Source organism: Dasypus novemcinctus, chromosome 3 (genome assembly GCF_030445035.2).
Source record: "Dasypus novemcinctus isolate mDasNov1 chromosome 3, mDasNov1.1.hap2, whole genome shotgun sequence".
Lineage (NCBI taxonomy): Eukaryota > Metazoa > Chordata > Mammalia > Cingulata > Dasypodidae > Dasypus > Dasypus novemcinctus.
Window position 1 is genome coordinate 176,615,749 of NC_080675.1, and position 8,480 is coordinate 176,624,228.

Here is an 8,480-nt window from a genome sequence, read left to right on the forward strand (position 1 = left end):
TGCCTTGCCAGTGGCCCCTACTTTGGAATTTGTGCTCCTAAGTGTGATGGAGCTGGACTCAGATGTGACTTCTCTACACATCTTCTTCTGTCACTTTTGCTGAATCTGTGGTTGGTGCTGGGGTTGGTGTATGCCCAGGAGACTTGAATCTCTGGGCTGTCCATGTGCCATCTGGGTCCTGAGCCTTAGCGGAGTTGGAACACCTACTTTTCAGTTCATTGGACATACCCAGGTCAGCTAATAAAGAATTGAGGATGGTCAACCACCACACCAGGGAACTGAGAGAGTCTACAACTGCCAACAGGAGAATCCCATCCATCAGCCATGTGAGATCTAAGCCCCTTCTCTATTAGAGGTGGAGTGGGCATTGCCATACCAGAGTCCTCAGGATGGAGGAATAAAATATGGATTAGAGTGGACTTACTGATATTCTACTATAGAATTATTGTGACTCTAGCAATGCAAGAAGTTATATCATTGGTGTGGAGACAGTGGCCATGGGAGTTGCTGAGGGCAGGGACAGGGAAGAAGAGGTGTGATATGGGGACATTTTTGGGACTTGGAGTTGTCCTGAATGATCTTGCAGGGACAGATGCAGGACAGTATATATCTTGCCATAACCCACTAAGTGGACTGGGAAAGAGTATAAACTACAATGTAAACTATAATCCACGCAGTGGAGCAGTGCTCCACAATGTATTCATCAAATGCAATGCATGTACCACACTGATGAAAGAAGTTGTTGATGTCGGAGGAGTGGGGGGGTATGGGGGGTGGGGTATATGGGAACCTCTTATATTTTTTAATGCAACATTTTGTGTGATCTATGTATCTTTTTAAAAAAAAGATAATAAAAAGATGCTGAATGCAGCATTTTGTTTAATAGCCCCAAACTGGAAATAGTCCAAATATTCACAGAAAAGAGAATGAACAAATATGATTGGGTGTGTTCACAGAACGGCAAAATACACAGTGGTGAGTGATCGACAACTTCTGACATCAACGTGGTTAAATCATTAAAAAAAGAGAATTTTGAAGAAGAAAAAACGAGCTGCAGGAGAATACAGAACTATGATTTAGAGTTTCAAAGTTAAAAAAATGCAGGCTTAGGAAAACAGACACGTGGTAAAAGCTAAAAAGAAAGCTGAGGAATAAAAAGCATAAAGGTCCGAGTAGCAGGGAGGGAGGGAAAGGAAGGGGGTCCAAAGAGGACCACATATGGGCCTTCAAAGATATAGGTCAATTTTTATATGGTGGGTGCACGATTGGTGGCCCTTCCGCAAAGCTCACACACGTTTATGATAAGAGATACAATGTGTCCCTTGCAAAGTAAAATGTTTCATGAGCACCTTGGCAACATACGTGCATACAGAGAATTGGACTCTCTCCCCAGTATGAGGGCACTGGGCCAGCGCAGGCTCTTCTAGGGGTCCGCTACTCCAGTTCGCGTTTATGGGGGATTTCTGATGACCTACCCGTGACCATTTTGTGATGCACATGGGTCAGAGCTCACGGATTCCCTGAGAAAGTGGGGGCAGGTGCAAGAACAAGGGGTGTGGGGATGGGTAGGCAATTTACAATTACTGATGGTACTTGCTTGACACAATTGTTTGTTGTACAGTAAAAATAAAAGCACTAAGGAATTCTTGAATGCCTGGGAAATAATGGAAATTCCCAACAATAGGAAGGGGCCGGGATACCCAGGGATCACCCCACAGAGGAAGCCTCGTCCTGCCGCTGGGAAGCAGCAGGTGTCTGTGCTGTGCCAAAGCCAGGGTTGGTGTATGTGAGCAATGCTGGTTAACAGAAGAGGTAGAAGGAAAGAAACCGGGCGCCGGCCCTTCGCCAGAGGGCAGCCAAGAAGGAAAAGCTCAGGTAGTGACCCTGCAAGCCCATAGGGAGTTTAACATGCTTTGTGTGCTTTTTATTTCCTTCAAAGCGGTTTGTTTTTCTAAATTTTTGCATGTTTTATTTTGAAATAATTTTAGGCTTAAGATAAAGTTGTGAAAAATGAAAGGAACTGTCATAGACTTTTCACCCCAGTGGTAAACATTTTACCTTATTTTCTCTCTATATATATAACTTCATATTATGTTTTCTGAATCATTTGAGAGTAATTGGAGACCCCAAAGTCTTTTCTGCTAAATATTTCAGAGTGTATTTCCTAAGAATAAGAACTTTTCCTTATATAATTAGTGTCATTATCAAGATTGGGAAATTATCATTAATGCCATATAATTATCTAAGCTCTAGACCGTGTTCATTTTTTCCCCCAATTGTCCCCAAAATGTCCTTTGTTATAAAAAAAAAATCCAGGATCACATGTTGCCTTTAGTTTTCTTTAATCAAGAAATATTCCCCATTTTTAAAACATAAAAATCCTTTTCCATGGCTCATACTTTGAGCCTATGGTTGAACTGGTCATAACAGGGATTTGTAGATCAAACTTACTGCTGGTGGGGTGACCTTCATCCACCTTGACTGACGTGACTAGTCGAATCTTTATTCCAAGCTGGGGCCCCACATACCTAAATTACCTACATACTTCAGTATAAATTTACTTGAGATGAAACGTACAGCACATTTCTAAAATACTTTTCTAATTGAAGCCTGGGTATAATTCATTGCCTTAATATTAGATAATTTACATGTACAAAGCTATTGCAAAATATTAGAGTAGTAATAATAATAGCTATCATTTAGGGAGTGCTTCATACGGGCTAGGCATTACTTCAAGGGTTCCACGTGGATTTCTCTCACAATACCGCTCTGACGGGAGTACCACTACAGTATCTCGTGGGTTCTGGGGATGCACGTTGCTGAAGTTAAGATGCGCCAGTGGTATTTCACAGGCATGGTCAGCCATGTGACAATTGTGACAGTTGTTATTTCCTGTGCGTGCACAACTTGGACTGAAAAGCTTTTGTCGACACTTTCTACCAAGATCAAGAAGGTATCAGCATCAAGACCTGCAGAATGTCCTGAAACAGGGAGCCACTCTTGTAAGAAATGCTCCATGACCCACATTTTGGTGACTCAAAGGATGATACTATAAAAAACAAAACAAAACAAGATAAAACATGGATATTTATAAGTGAGTTGAAAGTGATTCGGAGGAATGACTCTGAATGTGACCACGTTTTAGGGAAAGCTTAACTAATGTACCCAGAAGAGTTATATATGATAAAAATCTATGATAAAAGAAATCTAAAAGAGCTCTTTTCAACAACAAAATAAAAAGTTGAAGTATTAAGAAAGTATCATGTCATGGCTTAATTGGCAGTATTTTTTCCTTTCATTGTCTATGTAAACTAATACTGCACTTAATTTATGATGTCTAGGAATTGTAGGATTATTCCCATTGTCCAGATGAGGCTTCAGTGTGGTTAAATAATCTATAAAGCGGGAAACGGACTTTGGCCCAGTGGTTAGGGCATCCATCTACCACATGCGAGGTCCGCGGTTTAAACCCCGGGCCTCCTTGACCCGTGTGGAGCTGGCCCACATGCAGTGCTGATGCGCGCAAGGAGTGCCGCGCCACGCAGGGGTGTCCCCCGCGTAGGGGAGCCCCACGCGCAAGGAGTGCGCCCCGTAAGGAGAGCCGCCCAGCGCGAAAGAAAGAGCAGCCTGCCCAGGAATGGCGCCGCCCACACTTCCCCTGCCGCTGACGACAACAGAAGCGGACAAAGAAACAAGACGCAGCAAAAAGACACAGAACAGACAACCGGGAGTGGGAGGGGAATTAAATAAATAAAAATAAATCTTTAAAAAAAAAAATCTATAAAGCAAGGAAGGGACAGAGCCAAGATTTTTACCCAAGCCTGTCTGTCTCCAGACCCCAGCTTTCAACCAGCCCACATCACACTTTTCAAAACTCTGCTTTTGACTTTAGGGTCTCAACTCCGTCAGCCTTAAGAGTCACTGAATGCACAGTAATCACACAGAAGCATTTGGCTCTATCTCGGGCACTCCAAGTTATCTTGACACTTTCAGGCCTATTAAGATGATCTTGGGGAAAAGCACCATTTCTGGGTTCTTTTATTGGTGGGATCACCCTGCAAATTGAAACAATCGACTCTGTTCCTTTTATGAAATACTCATTATCTCAGGCAAGAACGGAGTTGGGGGTCTATTTCTACAGTTTCAAAATGAAAAATCAGAAGCAATAGCAACATGCAAAGTAATGAAAATGTCTGCATACATTCAGTCAAGAAAAGCAACAGAGCAAGATAGAAGTTCAAGTTTAATGTGGCCTTGGGTGAACAGGAAAGCGGAATATCCCCTGCTTTTGCTCCCTGCAGCATCCCTGAAAATATGCTCAGGTCCACACACGAGGACGCTCACGGTTGTTTCAGCTCTAACAGTGGGAACATGGAATTTTATGCAGCTTGAACACTCGTTTTTATTTGCAACTCGAACCCATTAAAGTTCAGTTGTTCAAATTAAATTGTATCTAAGACAGCTCTACCCAAAAGAGAACATTTCCTGCCCTCTCATGGTGTTTGCCCTATTTATTACAGAACACATTCAAGGAAAATCTACTTCTCTCAGTATTTTCTAATTCTACTGAAAGAAGTATAATAAAGGATGCCAAAATTAATTAGCCCATTAATCACATCAGGCATAGACATAGCACTTGACAGTAGGAAAGTGGGCAAATCAACTCAAATGATTTCAGCCCCATGCTTTGTAATTAGGCAAAAAAAAAAAAAAAAAGGATAAGTTAAATGCCGTCAGAAACAACCAGAACAACCAGGGTTGCTTCTAATTTACTAGATGGGAATTGCTGGCACCAAAGGACTGCTTAAAATGATCTTCATATTTAAATGAATCAAAAGTTTAAGCACACGTATTTTTCTACTTAGATGCTTCTTTTGACCTTCTGTACTAAAAGTGGATGCTCTTTGCTCACGCTCTGTTCTCCTGTTTAAGGCCTTTGGCTACTGATCAGACTTCTCCCATTGCTGAAGGCAACCTCCTGAGTTGAGTGTAGACAGCCAAACAGCTGGACACACAACCTAGCCACATGGACACAAGAACTTAATCATACACAGCCCCTTGCTGCCAACCAATTTAGATGGTAAACAGTGATAGGTCCATTCCTTAGTGGAGGTAGAAAGTTACCTGATGCGATTTGAGGCATCAAACACTAGTTTTTTTTTGACAACCCAAAAGTTTGCAGATAAGACAGAAAACACGGAAGCCAGACACTGGATTAATTACAGTTGCAAGAGTGGGCAATGCACAGATCTGGCTCTGCCACAGACTTAGTGTGTGACCCTCAGCAAGTGGCTTTACCTCTCTAAGCCTCAGTCTTCTCAGACGTGAAATAGGAATGACTCTTGTTTCCCTGGGCCAGAACGGGAATTGATTGAGCTAATACATCATGGGACTAAAATGCAAGTCATTATTTGAAAATGTACCTGGGGAAAGAGCACTGAACGGCTCTGTAGAGCAAAAGCTTAGGTACAACCCAAGAGGGGAAATTCCAGCACGAACTCTTTCCTCACTTTACTTGTGAGCTGCTTGCTGCAGTTAATCCCTGGTACCTAATTTTATCTTGTTTTTTGGCAGACTTCTCATCCTTTGGGTTTGGGGCTCTTTCCAATTCCTGAACATTGGTTGAAATTTTCCTTCAATGATCAGTTTATTTCAATTTCTTCGGCAAACTCCCCAACCTTCCCAGATTTTCCAGGCCTCTTCTTCCTCTGGCCTCCCATTGCACTTTATCTGCCGGACTCTTTCAGCACTGATTATATTGTGTCCTTTTCCATTGTCATCTGGGCAACTTTGGTCATTTCTCTTACTAGACAGTAAGCTTCTTGCGGCAGGTGCTGCAGCCTCACGTTCCTCGTGCCCTCCCCCTCCCCAGCAGAGGGCGCTGCAGCTGGCACGGGGCCCCAGTTGACTGGCCTTAGGGAAGATGTACTTAGATGCCGTCGGGCGGCCATTTTCTCACCTGTGACTGCAGAGGCAGGACAAGACAGGCTCAAGGAGAGTGACAAAGGCTTGCAGAGACAAGGCGCGGGGAGAGCACTGCTTGAGGATTGGAGAGCTTTCTGGGCCTTTGGCACCGCCTTTGAGAAGTCATTCGGGGCTTAGGGCTCGACAAGGCAGTCGGGAGCCCAATCCCTCCTGCTCGTCCTTAAGCCACTTGAGTCGTTTTCCTTGACTCTCAACCGAAATAATTTTAATTAAGACAAAGAGACACCCTACAAAGTTCTTGACTTTTTACTTTGAGATAAATGACTTGCTATGAAATCAGATTTGAGCTCTGCAACCCCAGCGGCTCCGTCATCTTTGTGCCATTACAAAGAACTGCTCTGTCTTCTTGCATTGTACAAGCTCTTTTATGCCTCGTGCTGTTCCTGCTGCACTGTGATATGATCATGTTTATTGGTGAATACTGGAGGGGAAATCCTGAAAACAAGAGTGACCATCAATTGAGTGTGCGCTCTGCTCCTGGGATTTCATGTGCATTAGTGCTAACCCTCCAAGTTACCCAGAAAGGCAGGTTTTATTATCACCCCTCTGCATGGGGGGAAAATGAAGGCTGTCCAAGGCAGCACAGGTGGTAAAAGGTTTGAGCTGGGATTCATGCACAGGCGATTTCCAAGTCTTGCCTTCTACATGTCTTAGGCCTGTGGGTAGATAAGGATATTATTTGGAAAACCTCTCTGGATTGCTACTTCCTTTAGAGACTTAGTGACCCTGCTGTGGCATCTTTTTTTTTTTTAATATACTTTTTAATTAAAAAAAAATATATATATATACTTAGGGATATATATATCAATGGATAGAGCAGCTACTTCCACGTGGGAAGTCCACAGTTCAAACTCAGGGCCTCCTGACCCATGTGGTGAGCTGGCCCGTGCACAGTGCTGATGCACGCAAGGAGTGCCGTGCCAAGCAGGGGTGTCCCCTGCGTAGGGGAGCCCCATGCACAAGGAGTGCGCCCTGTAAGGAGAGCAGCCCAGTGTAAAAAAAGTGCAGCCTGCCCAGGAATTGCACCGCACACACAGAGAGCTGACGCAGCAAAATGACACAACAAAAAGAAACACAGATTCCCAGTGCCGCTGACAAGAATACAAGTGGACACAGAAGAACACACAGCAAATGGACACAGAGAGCAGACAACTGGGGGCGGGGAAGGGGAGAGAAATAAATAAAAAATAAATCTTAAAAAAATAAAATTAAAAAAGATACTTAGATCAATGTTACATAAAAAATAGAGGGGATCCCCATATACCCCACTCCCTACCCCTCCCACATTTTCCCACATTAACAACATCCTTCATTAGTGTGGTACATTTGTTGCAATTGATGAACACATTTTGGAGCATAAAAATATGAAATGCTTCACAAATTTGCTTGTCATCCTTGTGCAGGGGCCATGCTAATCTTTTCTCTGTGACTCTAATTTTATTATATGTGCCATGCAAGCAAGCACCAGCCATGGCTTCTTCTCACAAGCAGATCACTCACGTAAGCTCCTCACCAAGTCTGGGGCATGGTCAGCTCCCTCCCAGCAGCCCCCCGAGGCACGCAGTAGGGAGCTTCAGGCTTCAAGCAGCAGGATCCACCAGCTTTACCCAGTGCTCTCCTTGGGGGTTGTAGCATAATGTTAAGAGATATCAAATAAGACATCCCTGTCAGTCCTGCACATGCTATTCACCGTGCAGCCTCATACGGGGAATTTTAAGAGAACACACCTCTCGTAAATCTGAATAAATATACCATTCCTACCGTCCAAGTGTCCTGCTGTGTTGTTAAAAGTTCCCTTTGCCTTTGGCAACCTTGGCCCAGTAACTGTGCAGCCACCAAGGCCTAGAAATAGTGGTCGCCTCAGGGAAATATAGTTAAAGGCCAATCCCTGGCTTCACAGATAAGTCGGGTCCAAGGAAAGAATGCGAGGCCACGTGCTTCTGGGAGGATGTCAGAGGAGGGAGTTTGTTTTTAAAATAGAGATTTAATTTTGAAAAGGAAGTACTCTTTGTATTTCTCAAAAAGAGGACTCCAGTTTCAATATAAAATGTTAGTGCTATCCCTTCCACTTTTGTAGATCCAACAGAAGTGGAAGGCTCAGGGTGATTTTATTTGATACTGATTCATATTAGTGCTAAAAAACCACAAGGAAAACACTGGGTGATGCTGGAAATGTTCAATCTTCAGGCCCAATTTTAGAGAGAAAAAGGAAATGAATTAGCTGCTAAAAACCTGGGATCAGCCTGGCCCTGCTAGTTAAAGGCTGTGGGTCCTTAGAAAGGTCGTTTCATCATGCCCAGCTTTGTTTCCTTCTGTACACTGGAGAGAATCCAAGCTGGCAGGGCTAGTTACGAGAAGCGAATGATGGAATTTGAGTGACAGCCTTCCCAGCTAGGGCAGGTGAGTGGCTCATGCCCATCTTTGAATTCAGGCGGTATTTATTATTCATGTGTTTATTTCCCATCATGCTGCAGTGTAATTATATTTTGTTTGAG

The 8,480-nt window shown here is 43.5% G+C and overlaps 1 non-coding gene across 1 annotated transcript; it reads right to left on the reverse strand.

The window, feature by feature from the left end:
• Positions 1-7,343: 7,343 nt before the first annotated feature.
• On the reverse strand, positions 7,344-7,450 carry LOC111761183 (U6 spliceosomal RNA). Its single transcript, XR_002794617.1, has one exon. It is a non-coding gene; the product is annotated as a U6 spliceosomal RNA (small nuclear RNA).
• Between the last annotated feature and the right edge of the window lie 1,030 nt (positions 7,451-8,480).